We start from the raw sequence: 19787 nt of genomic DNA, 5'->3' as shown, positions 1-19787 counted from the left end.
ATCCCTGCAACCTGATGGTTTCCACCTCACCCCTCCAAGCTCACCTGTGAATTCCTGTGCTCCTATCCTCAGTTTCTGCTGGCCTGACAGTTACTCTCATATTTCAAACCTTCTTGTACTTCTCTGCTTTGGCCCTGAATTCAGTCCAGGGGAAGATGAATGCTTGATTCCACCAGAGATATTCTCCATGGGCCAACCAATCCCACACCCTGACCCTGTGAGATCTCACAGTCTGTAGTGATTGGCCAGCGTGATCGGGGAAGAAAACCACTCATGCTTTGTGAGGCAACTTTTCTGTGCCAACCCCTGTCATGGGGCTCTCAGGGACCACAGAAGCAGAAGGTCAAAGGACCATGTTGCTCATTCAAGGAGATGTTGAAGATTCAGAAGCTCATTGGTGTCTGAGCTGCAGAAAGTGGCTGATGCAGCCTCCGATAGTGCCTGAAATGGTGAAAGGTGTTGCTATTGGCTCTCAGGAGGGAGCACGTAAGGGGTGGTCTATATAGACCCCGGTCGGCACCCTGACGCCTCCTCACAGGACTGTGACCTTGAGGACGTGGGGTCAGGATGGCTCTGGGAAGACACCTCTCCCTACGGGGACTCTGTGTCCTCCTCCTCGGCACAGTGGTGGGTGGTCAAGGTAAGAGCTGGCCCTCTGTCCTGGGTTCACAACAGGGAGTGGACGCCTTGATGAAGGGAAAGGTGTCTGGACTTGTGGAACCTAGCCTCAGTGTTTTTGACCAAAAAGGAACCGCAGTGACTGAGAATACTGGTCCCTCTCCTGCGGGGGGTCCACTGGTTGTAGCAGCAGATTTTATAGAGCAGTGAGGTTTAGTCTGGACTGAGCTGGGTCAGCCTGAGTCCCTCCACTATCTCCGTTGTTCTCAGGGAGCTTCTAGAGTCTCAGTGGCTCCCAGTGTGTGGAAGATCCAGTGACTGACCTCAGCTGGGACCCTGGGCTGTTCCCACACACTCATGTGCCTGGTATGTGAGCACTGCCCCAGGGTCCCCCCATTTCCTATGTCTGTGCTTCTGTAGGCTCTGTGCTTAGGTGTGTATATGTAGTGTGTCAGGGTGTATATGTGTGTGAGGGTGAGTGAGGGTGTGTGTGAGGGTGTATGTGTGTGAGAGTGTGTGAGAGTGTGTTTGTGAGGGTGTGTTTGTGTGTGAGGATGCATGTGTGCATGTGAGAGAGACAGAGAGAGAGTGTGAGGGTGCGTGGAGCCTGTTTGTTTGAGAGGGACAGGGCTGCTGGGCAGGGAGTGAGTCCCTTGGTCTGTGAAGCACACAGGGTCCCACAGGGCTAGGTGTCATGTCAGCTGCATGTAACCAAATCAGAGATAATTGTGCACCTGCCTGCCTCTCTCTGGCTCCTCTCCCCATCCCCCGGGTTCCCCTCTGCTTGCTGCCGTGTCTGCCCAGCACTGGGCTCTGTGAGAGGCTCTGCCTGCTGGCTTCACCTCTTCCCATCAGGTGTCCATTGTGGAGCAGAGGAGCCAGCAGCCAGGAGAGGGGACCTCTTGTCTGTAGAGATCAGGTGATGTGCAGCCCCAGGTATATAAGTTCTCGAGTCCCTGCCCTGGTCCCTGTGACATTTCCAGATATGCTGGGGGCCTGGGATGGTCTCTTCCCCTTCCAGGATGTGCTGTAACTCTGCAGGGAGCACTCTCTCTCCCTGGAGAGTTAAAGTTAATTATTATTATTAGCCATTGAATCATATGTGTTCCTTATATATTTTGGATATTAACCCCTCATAAGATACATGATTTGCAAGTTCTTTTTCTCCATTCTGTGCATTGTCTTTTCATTTTGTGTACTGTTTCTTCTGTTCTACAGGAGCTTTTTAGGTTGATGTTAATGTGGTCCGATTGTTTATTTTGATTTTGTTGCTTGTGCTTTAGCTGTCATACCCAAGAATTCATTGCCAATATCCACATCCAGGAGCTTTCCCCTATGTTTTCTTCTAGGAGTTTGTGGTTTCAGGTCTTAAATAGATTTATGTCTTTGATCTATTTTGAGTCTATTTTTCTGTGGTACTAAGATAGGGATCTAGTTTCATTCTTTTGCATGTAAATATCCAGTTTTCCTAACAGCATTTACTGAAAAGACCATCCTCGCCTCACTGAGTATTCTTGCCTCCCTTGTCAAACATTCATTGACTGTCCATGCGTGGGTTTATTTTGGGGCTCTCAGTTCTGTTAATTGCTTGGTGTGTCTATTTTCACACCATTGCCATAATGTTTGTTTTTATGTATTTGGCTGCAGCAGGTCTTGCCTGCAGTACATGTGATATTTGATCTTTATGCAGCATGCCGTTCTTCAGTTGCAGCATGCCATTCTTCAGTTGCAGCATGCCATGCTACTTATGCCATGTGAACTCCTAGCTGTAACATGTGGCATCTGTTGCAGCATGGGCTTCTCCACCTGCAGCAGATGGGCTTCTCTCTAGTTGTGGTGCATAGGCTCGAGTGCACAGAGGGCTCAGGAGTTGTAGTGCATGGCCTTAGTTGCCCCATGACATGTGAGATCTTAGTTCCCCAACTAGGGATTGAACTCGAGACCCCTGCATTGGAAGGCAGATTCTTTTTTTTTTTTTTTTCCTGAACCAAAAATAATATCTTTATATAAGCCACTAATAGATATCTAAATACAGTAAGGTTTTTAAAATGAAACCATATGTATATAATTGTATTTGTAAAGTACACTAATCAAAATCTGTACAACATTAACAGCAAATCCAAATCCATATAAGATATTCCTCTGAACTTAATGTTTCACCAAGCATCTAAAACCACCAGTCTTCTGTTCATTCTCTTGTACATTATTCTGTATCTCTACATCAGATTGGATCCCTTGATTTCATTTCATTTTCTGTGTGACATTCTCCACAGATACATATCATTGGCTGCTGCTTAGGGGGCTGAACATTCTGGGTGTCCGTTGTTGTCTGTAACACAGAGAAACTTCTCAGCCTTTCCAGACAGATTACAACTTGTCTCTGTGCCATGGCCAAGTTCCCTGGAAGGTGGATTCTTAACCACTGGACCACCAGGGAAGTCCCCTGATGATGTGAGCATTTTAAAGTCTTTATTGGATTTGCTATAATAATGTTCCTGTTTTCTTTTTACTTTTTATTTTTTTGGCCACAAAGCATTTGGGATCTTAGCTCTCTGACCAGGGATTCAACCTGCACCCCCTGCATTAGAAGGCAAAGTCTTAACCCCTGGACCCCCAGGAAAGTCTCTCCAGCTTTATTTTGTTTGTTTTTTATTTGGTTTTGTTTTATTTTTATTTTTGCTTCACTGGGTCTTTGTTTCTTCCCACTGGCTTTCTCTAGCTGCAGAAGTCAGGACTGCCCTTCCCTGTGGTGCTCAGTCTTCTCACTGCAGTGCCTTCTCTTTTTGTGGAGCACAGACTCTAGGTACATGGGCTCTGTTACTCTGTGGAATGTGGGATCTTCTTGGGCCTAAGATAGAAACTGTGTCTCCTGTATTGGTAGGCAGATTCTTAATCACTGGACCACCAAGCAAGTCACCTCCAGTTTTGCTACTATTTTCTCTTTTTCACTTTAAAATTGCTTTGGCTATTTGAGGTTTTGTGGTTTGACACAAATTTTAAGATTTTTTCTATTTCTATGAAAAATACTATTGGAATTGCTTTGAATCTATAGATGGCTTTGGGTAGTATAGACATTTTAACAATATTAATTCTTCCAATCTATGAACATGGGCTCTCTTTCCATTTTATCAGTGTCTTCTTCAATGTCTCTCATTAGTCTTATTGATTTTTGAGTATAGCTCTTTCATCTTTTTGGTTAAATTTATTTTTAACATTTTATGGCTTTTTATACCATTTTAACGAGATTTTGTTTCTTTTTTTTCCAGATGTTTCCTTGTTAGTGTGTAGAAACGCAACCAATTTCTGTAGTTTGATTTTGTCTCCTGTGACTTTTTTGAATTTATTAGTTCTAACAGTTGTTTTATTGGTATACTATTAGAATTTTCTATATATAATATCATGTCTTTTGCAAACAGAGAAAATTTTCTTTTTCTATTTGGATAATTTTATTTCTTTTTGCTTACTTGCTCTATCTGGGACTTCCAGTACTATGTGGATTAAGATTGGTAACAGAGGACATGCTTATGTTATTCCTGATCTTAGAGGAACATTGAGTTTGATATTAACTATGGGCTTCTCATATATGATTTATATTATATTGAGAAATGTTCCTTCTATATGCAGTTTTTGAGAGTTAAAAAATTTAAGAGTGTTGAATTTTGTCAAACATCTTTTCTGCATCTATTGAGATGGTCTTATGATTTTTTTTTCTAATTTTATTTTATTTTTAAATTTTACATAATTGTATTAGTTTTGCCAAATATCAAAATGAATCTGCCACAGGTATACACGTGTTCCCCATCCTGAACCCTCCTCCCTCCTCCCTCCCCATACCATCCCTCTGCTGGAGAGGGTGTGGAGAAAAGGTCTTATGATTTTTATCTTTCACTGTATTAATGTGGTGTATGACATTTATTGATTTACACATGTTGAACTATCTTTGCATCCTAGAGATTAATTCCACTTGCTCACAGTATATAATCTTTTTAATGTGTTGTTGAATTCACTTGGCTAAATTTGTTATGAATTTTGGCATTTGTATTAATGGGACATTGGCTTGTAATTTTCCTTTCTTGTAGTGTTTTTACATAGCTTTGGTATCAGGCTAATGCAGGATATGTAAAATGATTTGCAGAGTGCTCATTCCTCAATTTTTAAAAGAGTGTAAAAAGAACAGATGTTTTTCTTGTATAAATATTTGATAGAATTCACCAGTGAGCATTTCTGAATCATTTTTTCTAGATTATCCAAATTGTTGGCCTATAATTTTCCATAGGAGCCTCTTATGGTTTGTATTCTGTTGTATCAGTTTTAGTGTCCCCTGTTTCCTATCCGATTTTATTTATTTGAATCTTCTCATTTATTTTCTTGATTACTATAGCTTAAAGTTTGTCATTTTTGTTTATTTTTTTTCAAAAATGACCTCTGTTAATCTTTTCTATTACTTTCTTATATTCTATTTCATTTATTTATGCTCTAATCTTTGTTTTTTCCTTCCTTTGCTAGATTTTGGTTTACTTCATTCTTCTCTCTTAGTTCTTTGATTTGCAATATTAGGTTGTCTATTTGAGATCTTTCTTTTTTAAGTATGCATTTATCACTATAAATTTCCCTCTTATAACTGCTTTGGATGCAGTATATAGTGTTTGAATGTGTGTTTCTACTTTTGTTTATCTCAGAATATTTTTAATATGCCTTTGGATTTCTTTTTTATCATTGGCTGTTCAGGAGATTGTTGTTGAATTTCCACATATTTGTGATTTTGCCAGTTTCCTCCTATTGTTGATTTTTTTATTTCAAATAGCTGTACTCAGAAAATATATTTGATAATATTTCTATATTTTTGAATTTGTTAAGACTTGTTTTGTTGCTTAACGTGATCTATCCTGGAAAATATTCTGTGTGTATTTGAGAAGAATATGTATTCTACTGCTGGTGGATAAAATGTTCTGTATATGTCTGTTAAGTTCATTTGTTTATTAGGTTCTTCAAATCTGCTGTTTCTAATTGATTATCTGTCTGAATGATGTATAATAAATTCAGGTGCTCTGACAACTCTGAGGACTTTGGCAAGCGTTGCAGGAGATGTGAAGCGTCTGTAAGGATTGTTAGTATACTCAGTATACTAACAATAGTACCCCCAGGTCCAATGGCTAGGAACCATGACAGGCAGTGGCAGTGGCTAGAGTCAGTGCCAGAAGTGTGCACCCAGTTGGCATTGAGGGACCAGGTACAGGTGCCCATATACACCAGGGATCAGTTATAGACACACATATGGTATGTATCACAGGCCTGCATTTATTAAAAGGTTCATCTAGGAGTGGATATCACCCAAATATACTCACCTGGATGTTGGCAGCATTCAGACCTTGGTGGACCATTTAACTGAGAGCACCAGTCCCTTTCTGCCATGAGCTAGAGGTCTCCCACGATTCCTTATCATGTGGGTCTCTCCATACATAGCTCACAATGTGGCAACTGGCTTCATCAAGACAGAGAGAGCAGGATATGTCACCAGGAGAAACCAGAATTGTCTTAAAAATTAATCTCTTACATGACATCTCATCACTTTCACCAAATTCTGTTTGTTAGACTCATGTTACTAGTTACACCCAAGCATGGGGATTACACAAGGACATGAACACCAGATGACAGGAACAACTGGTATGATTTAGAGCTTGTTACCACAGTCCTTTGTTCCTATGCTGGATGAGATGCTCCCTATGGACAGTGAAGGAGAGGGAGGATTCCTCCCTGGATCCTGGGCCATGAACTGCAACTGAGATGATGGGGGAGCTGGGCCCAGTAGTCTTGAGCACATCTACAGGGAGGGCAGCATCCAGAGTCTCTGGAGGCCTGTCCTAGGTGGTGTCCCTGGAGCTGGTTCTACAGACTCGTGAGAAATTCCTGGTGCCTCCCTTCCTGCTCCAGGTTCAGTGATGGCACACTGGGAGCTTTGAGTTGGCCATGGTGGGAATGTTTATACCACAGAAGTCAACACTTTCTATTCACAGTGATTTTTCCAGAGAATAGAGTATTCATCTTTTAATACTTACCAGCACACCACTGGTGCAAGTCTCCAAAATCTCGCCTATGTCCTGTGTCTCTCTTGCAGCTCTGGAGGTAAGGCTGAAGGATGGAGCCCATCGCTGTGAGGGGAGAGTGGAAGTGAAGCACCAAGGAGAATGGGGCACAGTGGATGATCTGAACTGAAGCATGGAGGAGGCAGCTGTGGTGTGCAGACCGCTGGGATGTGGAGGTGCCACTGATGCTCCCAAGAGGGCTCATTTTGGACCAGGGATTGGCCCCATTTGGTTTCCTTATATTTATTGCAAAGGTCCAGAGTCAGCTATCACGGAGTGTAGTTATCCTCCTGTTAAAGATCATCGCCCTGAGGGCAATTCCCATGACAAGGATGTGGGACCAGTCTGCTCAGGTAAGCCCTGTGGTCTGGGAGGGATTCCCAGCAGAAAAAGCCTCAGTCTTATTCCCAGAATAGCTATGAGAATATGGATCACATACCGTAGAACTTACTTGAATGGTGGTCTTTATATTAACCACTGGACTACCAGAGTGGTCTTTATACTTCATACTTGGGTGAAGATTTCAGTCACACAGTGCTTTCTTGAACATTAGGTATTCAAAGGAACATAAGGTCTGACTTGGTCCTGAGCTTTCTATAAAGAAAGCTGAGCACCGAAGAATTGATGCTTTTGAACTGTGGTGTTGGAGAACACTCTTGAGAGTCCCTTGGACTGCAAGAAGACCCAACGAGTCCATCCTAAAGGAAACCAGTCCTGAATATTCATTGGAAGGACTGATGCTGAAGCTGAAGCTCCAATACTTTGGCCACCTGATGCTAAGAACTGAATCATTGGAAAAGACCTTGATGCTGGGAACGATTGAAAGCGGATGGAGAAGGGGACAACAGAGGATGAGATGGTTAGATGGCATCACTTACTCAATGGACATGAGTTTGAGTAAACTCCAGGAGTTGGTGATGGACAGGGAGGCCCGGCATGCATTCATTCAGTCCATGGGGTCTCAAAGAGTCGGACACAACTGAGTGACTCAACTGAACTGAACTGACCCTGGACAGAAAGTCTCCAGATCCATAGTCACTGGTCCCTCCAGTCTCTGTGATGTGTCTCATAGGAGGCAGGGAGGTGAGCTCAAATGTTTCATACATGTATAACTGTCAGGTTGGACCTTGATTAATTAGTTTCATTATGGTAGCTTTTTGTATTCTTTCATGACAGTGTCAGACAAGTGCAGCTACAGGATGGTATATAGGAGAGAAGCAGGCAAACAAAGTGTATTATACTCACTGGTCCTAGAGAGACAGAGACCATAAGATGGGTACATGGGAGAGGGGCCAATAGACCAGGATCCACCTAGCAGTGGGAACCCAACATAGGGTGTAAATACCCATGGAGAAGTGACAATACTGGGGGTCAGGGTGGAGATATACTAGGAAAAGGGAGGTTTCATGGGTGTGTTTGAATATCACTAGGTCACAGGGGAGGGCCATAAGCGGGGTTTGTGGCAGGGGCTAATCTCCTTACACAGGTGCACCTGTTCACCTGGGTGGGGAGGTCACCTCCTATTTGTGGGGTTGTTGAGGCTGCAGGAAAACCTAAAGTTTTAAATTTACAGCACTGAAGTCGGAGCAAACCTAAAGCGCAGCGAGGGTAAGAAGCATGAAATGACACATAAAAAGGGCTCAATCCTGACTGTATGTATTTCACCTATACTAAGGTTAAAACTAGAATGTGATTGGGTGGTCACAGTGTTTGCCAGACATGTTCCCAGTTTTTATCAGAATGTTTGATGAATTCTTCAGGACATTAATCCCAGCAGCATAGCTTGAATTGAGGAAGATATTATCAGACATTACAACAAGTTTCCTAAAATATGTGGTTGGATCTTAGGAAAGGGTCACTCAACATGATGATATGGTTTAAAGGTTCACCCTAAGGACATCTGCAGTAGGTCCCTAGCAGCCACAGCCAATCAGCTGTCTGTGTTTTGTTGGGGAAAATAACTGGAAGATTATCTTTTCCAATCTCATCTTTAGCAGATCTTTGATGATTTTCTTGAGGTCCCAAAGAAAACACTTCTTTCCTTTTTTACAAGTACTATATTGAGATATGACTGACATACAAAAAGCAATATGTAGTTAGTACAACTTAATGAGTGGGGTGATCAGTATACATCTGTGAAATCCCGACCACAGTCTATGCCACATATCTGTTGATCTCCTCAAAGGTTCTCCTTCACTCTCTTTATTACAATATTATTATTAAAATAATTATTTTAAGGGATGTTTGAATTTCAGTTAGGAGTTATTGTTTTAATGAAACATGTCTTTTGGCATTTCCAATTGTTCAATAGGTAAGTCATGTATGAATCTTTGCAATATTATGAGTTGCATCACACCAGGCTTCCCTGTCCTTCACTATCTCCAAGAATTTGCTCAAATTCACATTCATTGTGTTGATGATACTATCCAGCTACCTAATTCTCTGCCACCCCCTTCTCCTTCTGCCCTCAATCTTTCCCAGTATCAGAGTCTTTCCCAATAAGTCACTCTTCCAGTAACATTCCTTAATGTCATAATGTCTTAATTATGGTTCGAATTGCAGATGAACTTGTGAAACCTTACAGGAGGCCCTACCTTTTGATGAATCAGCATCTAAATTAAAAGGGAATGTGTTTTCTTGAAACTTTGTGTGATTTTGGTACTTCTAATATTATCATATTTAGAAAATTGGTGTCTTGATATTAATTCCAGTTGGGACACACTTAATAAAAAACAGATTGGGTGTGCTCTGGCATTTAAAATTTGACTGTGGTTTGTACTCCCTGATTGGTGGCAGCAGTGGTTTAGTCTCCAAGTTCTTTCTGACTCTTTGTCACCCCATGGCCTCTAACCTGCCAGGCTTCTCTGTCCATGGGATTTTCCAGGCAAGAACACTGGAGTGGATTGCCATTCCATCCTCAATCCAGGAATCAAACCTGAGTCTCCTGCACTACAGGCAGATTCTTACCATCTGAACCACCAGGGAAGTCCTATTTACCATTGCTCTAACCTAGGTTCTCAAGCTTTTATGAACACTTGCAGTTTTCTTCTATTAATCTTTGTCACCCAGTTCCTGCTACTGCTGTCTCTTTTCTATATTTTCAGGAAATGTTTTATTGATATGAAGGTAAGTCAAATTGGTGGTGATGCAGCAGAGATAATATTAGAATAGCAGACCTTTTCATTATTTTAGTTGAAATTGAACTTTTGGAGTTTATTCCTCTCAATTATAAGTGTCAGGTATGTATGAGAAATTTCAGCACCTGTAGGTGTGATCACTCACCTAGAGCCAGACATCCTGGAATGTGAAGTCAAGTGGGCCTTAGAAAGCATCACTACAAACAAAGCTAGTGGAGGTGATGGAACTCCAGTTGAACTATTCAAATCCTGAAAGATGATGCTGTGAAAGTGCTGCACTCAATATGCCAGCAAACTTGGAAAACTCAGCAGTGGCCACAGGACTGGAAAAGGTCAGCTTTCTTTCCAATCCCAAAGAAAAGTAATGCCAAAGAATGCTCAAACTACCATACAATTGCACTATCTCACACGCTAGTAAAGTAATGCTCAAAATCTTCCAAGCCAGGCTTCAGCAATACAAGAACCGTGAACTTCCAGATGTTCAAGCTGGATTTAGAAAAGGCAGAGGAACCAGAGATCAAACTGCCAACACCTGCTGGATCATCAAAAAAGCAAGAGAGTTTCAGAAAAACATCTATTTCTGCTTTATTGACTATGCCAAAGCCTTTGACTGTGTGGATCACAATAAACTGTGGAAAATTCTGAAAGAGATGGGAATACCAGACCACATGACCTGCCTCTTGAGAAACTTATATGCAGGTCAGGAGGCAACAGTTAGAACTGGACATGGGGGTGGGGGGAGGAGCTAAGATGGCGGAGGAGTAGGACAGGGAGAACACTTTCTCCTCCACAAATTCATCAAAAGAACATTTAAATGCCAAGTAAATTCCACAAAACAACTTCTGAATGCCAGCAGAGGACATCAGGCACCCAGAAAAGCAACCCAAGTCTTCAAAAGGAGTTTCAGGGCAAGACATACCAAGCAAATTCTCCAGCAGCAAGGAACACAGCCCTGAGCTCGAAGATGCAGAAAGCCCAGAATCACCCCAAAACCATAGACATCCCATAACTCATTACTGGACACTTCATTGCACTCCAGAGAGAAGAAATACAGCTCCACCCACCAGAACACTGACACAAGCTTCCCTAACCAAGAAACCTTGACAAGCCACCTGTACAAACCCACACAGAGCGAGGAAACGCCACAATAAAGAGAACTCCACAAACTGCCAGAATACAGAAAGGACACCCCAACTCAGCAATTTAAACAAGATGAAGAGACAGAGGAATACCCAGCAGATAAAGGAACAGGATAAATGCCCACCAAACCAAACAAAAGAGGAAGAGATAGGGAATCTACCTGATAAAGAATTCCAAATAATGATAGTGAAATTGATCCAAAATCTTGAAATCAAAATGGAATCACAGATAAATAGCTTGGAGACAAAGATTGAGAAGATGCAAGAAAGGTTTAACAAGGACCTAGAAGAAACAAAAGAGAGTCAATATAAAATGAATAATGCAATAAATGAAATTAAAAACACTCTGGAGGCAACAAATAGAATAACAGAGGCAGAAGATAGGATTAGTGAATTAGAAGATAGAATGGTAGAAATAAATGAATCAGAGAGGATAAAAGAAAAACGAATTAAAAGAAATGAGGACAATCTCAGAGACCTCCAGGACAATATTAAATGCTACAACATTCGATTCATAGGGGTCCCAGAAGAAGAAGACAAAAAGAAAGACCATGAGAAAATACTTGAAGAGATAATAGTTGAAAACTTCCCTAAAATGGGGAAGGAAATAATCATCCAAGTCCAAGAAACCCAGAGAGTCCCAAACAGGATAAACCCAAGGCGAAACACCCCAAGGCACATATTAATCAAATTAACAAAGATCAAACACAGAGAACAAATATTAAAAGTAGCAAGGGAAAAACAGCAAATAACACACAAGGGAATTCCCATAAGGATAACAGCTGATCTTTCAATAGAAACTCTTCAAGCCAGGAGGGAATGGCAATACATACTTAAAGTGATGAAAGAAAATAACCTACAGCCCAGATTATTGTACCCAACAAGGATCTCATTCAAATATGAAGGAGAAATCAAAAGCTTCTCAGACAAGCAAAAGCTGAGAGAATTCAGCACCACCAAACCAGCTCTCCAACAAATACTAAAGGATTTTCTCTAGACAGGAAACACAAAAACGGTGTATAAACTCAAACCCAAAACAATAAAGAAAATGGCAACGGGATCATACTTATCAGTAACTACCTTAAACGTAAATGGGTTGAATGCCCCAACCAAAAGACAAAGACTGGCTGAATGGATACAAAAACAAGACCCCTACATATGTTGTCTACAAGAGACCCACCTCAAAACAGGGGACACATGCAGACTGAAAGTGAAGGGCTGGAGAAAGATTTTCCATGCAAATAGGGACCAAAAGAAAGCAGGAGTAGCAATACTTATATCAGATAAAATAAACTTTAAAACAAAGGCCGTGAAAAGAGAGAAAGAGGGTCACTACGTAATGATTAAAGGATCAATCCAAGAAGAAGATATAACAATTATAAATATATATGCACCCAACACGGGAGCGCCACAATATGTAAGACAAATGCTAACAAGTATGAAAGGAGAAATTAACAATAACACAATAATAGTGGGAGACTTTAATACCCCACTCACACCTATGGATAGATCAACTAAACAGAAAATTAACAAGGAAACACAAACTTTAAATGATACAATAGACCAGTTAGACCTAACTGACATCTATAGGACATTTCATCCCAAAACAATGAATTTCACCTTTTTCTCAAGCGCACATGGAACCTTCTCCAGGATAGATCACACCCTGGGCCATAAATCTAGCCTTGGTAAATTCAAAAAAATAGAAATCATTCCAAGCATCTTTTCTGACCACAATGCAGTAAGATTAGATCTCAATTACAGGAGAAAAACTATTAAAAATTCCAAAATATGGAGGATGAACAACACGCTGCTGAATAACCAACAAATCACAGAAGAAATTTTTAAAAAAATGAAAATTTGCATAGAAACTAAAGAAAATGAAAACACAACAACCCAAAACCTGTGGGACACTTTAAAAGCAGTCCTAAGGGGAAAGTTCATAGCAATACAGGCATACCTCAAGAAACAAGAAAAAAGTCAAATAAATAACCTAACCCTACACCTAAAGCAACTAGAAAAGGAAGAAATGAAGAACCCCAGGGTTAGTAGAAGGAAAGAAATCTTAAAAATTAGGGCAGAAATAAATGCAAAAGAAACAAAAGAGACCATAGCAAAAATCAACAAAGCCAAAAGCTGGTTCTTTGAAAGGATAAATAAAATTGACAAACCATTAGCCAGACTCATCAAGAAACAAAGGGAGAAAAATCACATCAATAAAATTAGAAATGAAAATGGAGAGATCACAACAGACAACACATAAATACAAAGGATCATAAGAGACTACTATCAACAATTATATGCCAATAAAATGGACAACGTGGAAGAAATGGACAAATTCTTAGAAAAGTACAACTTTCCAAAACTGGACCAGGAAGAAATAGAAAATCTTAACAGACACATCACAAGCACGGAAATTGAAACTGTAATCAAAAATCTTCCAGCAAACAAAAGCCCAGGTCCAGACGGCTTCACAGCTGAATTCTACCAAAAATTTAGAGAAGAGCTAACACCTATCCTGCTCAAACTCTTCCAGAAAATTGCAGAGAAAGGTAAACTTCCAAACTCATTCTATGAGGCCACCATCACCCTAATACCAAAACCTGACAAAGATCCCACAAAAAAAGAAAACTACAGGCCAATATAACTGATGAACATAGATGCAAAAATCCTTAACAAAATTCTAGCAATCAGAATCCAACAACACATTAAAAAGATCATACACCATGACCAAGTGGGCTTTATCCCAGGGATGCAAGGATTCTTCAATATCTGCAAATCAATCAATGTAATACACCACATTAACAAATTGAAAAATAAAAACCATATGATTATCTCAATAGATGCAGAGAAAGCCTTTGACAAAATTCAACATCCATTTATGATAAGAAGTCTCCAGAAAGCAGGAATAGAAGGAACATACCTCAACATAATAAAAGCTATATATGACAAACCCACAGCAAACATTATCCTCAATGGTGAAAAATTGAAAGCATTTCCTCTAAAGTCAGGAACAAGACAAGGGTGCCCACTTTCACCATTACTATTCAACATAGTTTTGGAAGTTTTGGCCACAGCAATCAGAGCAGAAAAAGAAATAAAAGGAAGCCAAATTGGAAAAGAAGAAGTAAAACTCTCACTGTTTGCAGATGACATGATCCTCTACATAGAAAATCCTAAAGACTCCACCAGAAAATTACTAGAACTAATCAATGACTATAGTAAAGTTGCAGGATATAAAATCAACACACAGAAATCCCTTGCATTCCTATACACTAATAATGAGAAAACTGAAAGAGGAATTAAGGAAACAATTCCATTCACCATTGCAACGGAAAGAATAAAATACTTAGGAATATATCTACCTAAAGAAACTAAAGACCTATATATAGAAAACTATAAAACACTGGTGAAAGAAATCAAAGAGGACACTAATAGATGGAAAAATATACCATGTTCATGGATTGGAAGAATCAATATAGTGAAAATGAGTATACTACCCAAAGCAATTTATAGATTCAATGCAATCCCTATCAAGCTACCAACAGTATTCTTCACAGAGCTAGAACAAATAATTTCACAATTTGTATGGAAATTAAAAAAAACCTCGAATAGCCAAAGCTATCTTGAGAAAGAAGAATGGAACTGGAGGAATCAACCTGCCTGACTTCAGGCTCTATTACAAAGCCACAGTTATCAAGACAGTATGGTACTGGCACAAAGACAGAAATATTGATCAATGGAACAAAATAGAAAGCCCAGAGATAAATCCACGCACATATGGACACCTTATCTTTGACAAAGGAGGCAAGAATATACAATGGATTAAAGACAATCTCTTTAACAAGTGGTGCTGGGAAAACTGGTCAACCACTTGTAAAAGAATGAAACTAGAGCACTTTCTAACACCATACACAAAAATAAACTCAAAATGGATTAAAGATCTAAACGTAAGACCAGAAACTATAAAACTCCTAGAGAAGAACATAGGCAAAACACTCTCTGACATACATCACAGCAGGATCCTCTATGACCCACCTCCCAGAATATTGGAAATAAAAGCAAAAATAAACAAGTGGGACCTAATTAAACTTAAAAGCTTCTGCACAACAAAGGAAACTGTTAGCAAGGTGAAAAGACAGCCTTCAGAATGGGAGAAAATAATAGCAAATGAAACAACTGACAAACAACTAATCTCAAAAATATACAAGCAACTCCTACTGCTCAACTCCAGAAAAATAAATGACCCAATCAAAAAGTGGGCCAAAGAACTAAATAGACATTTCTCCAAAGAAGACATACTGATGGCTAACAAACACATGAAAAGATGCTCAACATCATTCATTATTAAAGAAATGCAAATCAAAACCACTATGAGGTACCATTTCACACCAGTCAGAATGGCTGCGATCCATAGGTCTACAAGCAATAAATGCTGGAGAGGGTGTGGAAAAAAGGGAACTCTCTTACACTGTTGGTGGGAATGCAAACTAGTACAGCCACTCTGGAGAACAGTGTGGAGATTCCTTAAAAAACTGGAAATAGAACTGCCTTATGATCCAGCAACCCCACTGCTGGGCATACACACTGAGGAAACCAGAAGGGAAAGAGACACGTGTACCCCAATGTTCATCGCAGCACTGTTTATAATAGCCAGGACATGGAAGCAACCTAGATGCCCATCAGCAGATGAATGGATAAGAAAGCAGTGGTACATATACACAATGGAGCATTACTCAGCCATTAAAAAGAATACATTTGAATCAGTTCTAATGAGATGGATGAAACTGGAACTTATTATACAGAGTGAAGTAAGCCAGAAAGAAAAACACCAATACAGTATACTAACGCATATATATGGAATTTAGAAAGATGGTAACAATAACCCTGTGTACGAGACAGCAAAAGAGATACTGATGTATAGATCAGTCTTATGGACTCTGTGGGAGAGGGAGAGGGTGGGGAGATTTGGGAGAATAGCAGTGAAACATGTATAATATCATGTATGAAATGAGTCACCAGTCCAGGTTCGATGCACGATACTGGATGGTTGGGGCTGGTGCACTGGGACGACCCAGAGGGAGGGTATGGGGAGGGAGGAAGGAGGAGGGTTCAGGATGGGGAAAACAGGTACACCTGTGGTGGATTCATTTCTATATTTGGCAAAACTAATACAATATTGTAAAGTTTAAAAAAAAAAAAAAAAGACTCTTGAGAGTCCCTTGGACTTCAAGGAGATCAAGCCAGTCAATCCTAAAGGAAATCAACCCTGAATATTCTTTGGAAAGACCAATGCTGAAGCTCCAACACTTTGGCCACCTCATTTGAAGAGCCAACTCATTGGAAAAGACCCTGATCCTGGGAAAGATTGAGAGCAGGAGGAGAAGGGGCTGACAGAGCATGAGATGGTTGGATGGCAACACCGACTCAATGGGCTTGAGTTTGGGCAAACTCAAGAGAGTGAGACAGTAAAGGACAAGAAAGCCTGATGTGCTGCAGTTCATGGGGTCACAAAGAGTCAGACATGACTTAGCTACTGAACAAGAACAATCACATTTTACCTTGAGATGACATTTTGTCACAACACACAATGTCAAACCTACTGTAGTAAACTTCCACTTCCCTGTTCTTGTCATTTGTGTTATTGTTGTTATACATTCTACTTGTAATTACATTATGAATCCTATAAAATGTTGCTATTATTTTGCCTTAAATATTCTATTATATTAAAAATGAGAGAAAAATGTTTATATTTATCCACAAAATTACTGTTTAGTGCAGTGTCCATAGCTTTGGGTGGATCCACATTTTCATCTTTTATCATTTGCCTTTAGCCTGAAGGCATTTTGTAGCAGTTTTGTGCAGCATATGTCAGGTCACCTCAAATTCTATCATCATTTATTTATCTGAACTCATTTAAATTTTCATTCAGCTTTGAAAAGTATTTTCATAGGTGACTGAATTCTAGGTAACGCCTCCCCCAGCTCCAGTGCTTAAAATATGTTTTGACTTTGTTAAGGGACTTACATTGCCTCCAACAAAAAGTCAGGACAACTTGTCTTAGTTTCCTGTATATAATGTGTCAACGTTTTTGACTGCTTTTAAGACTGTTTCTTTTTGTTTGATTGGTTGTTTATCACTGGATTTCAGCAATTGTATTACAGGGTTTTCTAAGAATGTTTTCTTGATTTCATTTGGGATTTGTTTAACCTCCTGGACCGGTGGGTTTACAGTTTTCATAAAATTTAGAAGAATTCCATCTGTCATTTCTTAACATTTTCTCCTCATTTTCTATTCTGCATCTTCAAATACACATATTTTATATAATTTGATATTTTCCCACATGCCACTGAGTTTCCATTCATATTTTTCTCTTTTCTATCTCTACTTCAGCTTGGGTATTCCCTATTGCTATTTGTTTAACTTCCCAATTCTCTTATTCTGCAATGTCTAGCCTCTTGTTAAACTAATCCAAATAATTGTTCATTTCAGATAGTGTTTAGAAGTCCAATTTGTTTTTCTTTCTAGATTTTCCTTTCTTTTTATGCTTCATTAAATGTACTAATATTAGTGGTTTAAAGATTTTATCAGCCAATTCAATCATCTCTATAATTTCTGAATCTGTTTTCTTTTTTTAATATAAATATATTTATTTTCATTGGAGGTTAATTACTTTACAATATTGTATTGGTTTTGCCATACATCAACATGAATCTGCCACAGGTGTACATGTATTCCCCATCCTGAACCCCCCTCAATAATTGCTTTTTAAAAAACTTGTTATGGGTCACTTTTTTCTTTTTGGGGGAATTCTAGTAATCTTTTGATTGGATGCTGGAAATTGTTTGGCAATACTTTACCAGTAAGAACTCTAGCAATAAATGATCAGAACACACTCAAACCAGCGAGTTGTACTTGAAAAATTAAATATTTTTTCCATTGAGTTACCTTCATTCTCTTAAAAATGTATTCCTTTTATGACCAAGTGATGAATTTTTATTTTGGTTTGTGATCCCACCTTACCTGCCACATATCTCATCTACACTCCACTTCTATAGCAATTGCTTCCTTTTTGATTCATTTTTCCATCAATCAGAATCTTTTAAGATGGTGTTTACTTGTTTGAAGTGGAAGAAATATAAAAGGATGGCAGGGTTAGGTGGCAGATGGGAGAAGAAGAGGGTGATGTAATATCTAGAAACTTATTCCACTCATATTTCCCCAAATATTTATATGTTTTATCCATATTGGATGCTTCAGTTCAGTTGCTCAGTTGTTTCTGACTCTTTGCGATCCCATGAGTTGCAGCATGCCAGGCCTCCTTGTCCATCACCAACTCCCAGAGTTCACTCAAACTCACGTCCTTTGAGTCGATGATGCCATCCAGCCATCTCATCCTCTGTCGTCCCCTTCTCCTCTTGCCCCCAATACCTCCCAGCATCAGAGTCTTTTCCAATGAGTCAACTCTTCGCATGAGGTGGCCAAAGTACTGGAGTTTCAGCTTCAGCATCATTCCTTCCAAAGAGCACCCAGGGCTGATCTCCTCTAGAATGGACTGGTTGGATCTCCTTGCAGTCCAAGGGACTCTCAAGAGTCTTCTCCAACACCACAGTTCAAAAGCATCAATTCTTTGGCACTCAGCTTTCCTCACAGTCCAACTCTCGCATCCATACATAACTACTGGAAAAACCATAGCCTTGACTAGACGGACCTTTGTCGGCAAAGTAGTGTCTCTGCTTTTCAATGTGCTATCTAGGTTGGTCATAACTTTTCTTCCAAGGAGTAAGCGTCTTTTAATTTCATGGCTGCAGTCACCATCTGCAGTGATTTTGAAGCCCCCCAAAATAAAGTCTGACACTGTTTCCCTATCTATTTCCCATGAAGTGATTTTTTAGAACTAACACCCCAAAAAGATGTCCTTTTCATTATAGGGGACTGGAATGCAAAAGTAGGAAGTCAAGAAACACCTGGAATAACAGGCAAATGTGGCCTTGGGGTACGGAATGAAGCAGAGCAAAAGCTAGTTTTGCCAAGAGAACACACTGGTCATAGCAAACACCCTCCTCCAACAGCACAAAAGAAGACTCTACACATGGCCATCACTAGATGGTCAACACTGAAATCATATTATTATATTCTTTGCAGTCAAAGATGGAGAAGCTCTATATAGTCAGCAAAAACAAGACCGGAGCTGACTGTGGCTCAGATCATGAGCTCCTTATTGCCAAATTGGATACTTGGAACTCCCCAAATTGGTGTATTTGTTCACTGCCTCCTTCCTTTCATTCTCTGCTGGAGTCCAGCTCCAGCAGCCAGAGGTTCAACCTGAAAAGGTGAGCAGTGTCGGCGAGAAACTGAGGCAGCCTCTCATTTTTCTTGGACTGCCTGTTCATTTCAAGCTTATGATTCTCTTTTATACTTTTACAAAAGCATTAGGTCAGAGGTTTGATATTTTTAGTTCCCATTGACCCAGATTTATTTTTCTCCAAAAATCATTGTTGCCCCTCAAAAGGAGTTCCTTCCTCAGCAATTCTCTTATCTACTTTTTCTCATGTGTCCTTGTGAATACACTGTAACTCATGCTAATGTCTGGGCTGCATACCACATTCCTCAGTTTAATTCTTATCTTTCTAAGTCCTGTTTGCCCCTAGTATCCTAAGCTCACTATTTCTTAGAAAGGGCTTCTAGCTAATAATATCTCTAAAGTCCCTAATTTCTATAAGCTATAGTAGAATATGCTAAAAAGTAAAAGTGAAGCCGCTTAGTCGTGTCCGACTCTTTGAGACCCCATGGACTATAGCCTACCAGGC

The 19787-nt window shown here is 39.9% G+C and overlaps 1 pseudogene; it reads left to right on the top strand.

Annotated features, from left to right (window-relative positions):
- Positions 1 to 567: 567 nt before the first annotated feature.
- Positions 568 to 19787, top strand: part of LOC133248196 (antigen WC1.1-like) — a 39608-nt pseudogene continuing 20388 nt past the window's right edge.

Source organism: Bos javanicus, chromosome 5 (genome assembly GCF_032452875.1).
Source record: "Bos javanicus breed banteng chromosome 5, ARS-OSU_banteng_1.0, whole genome shotgun sequence".
In the NCBI taxonomy this organism is placed as follows: Eukaryota; Metazoa; Chordata; class Mammalia; order Artiodactyla; family Bovidae; genus Bos; species Bos javanicus.
Note: the sequence above shows the minus strand (reverse complement) of the source record. Positions and strands in the feature narration are given on the sequence as shown.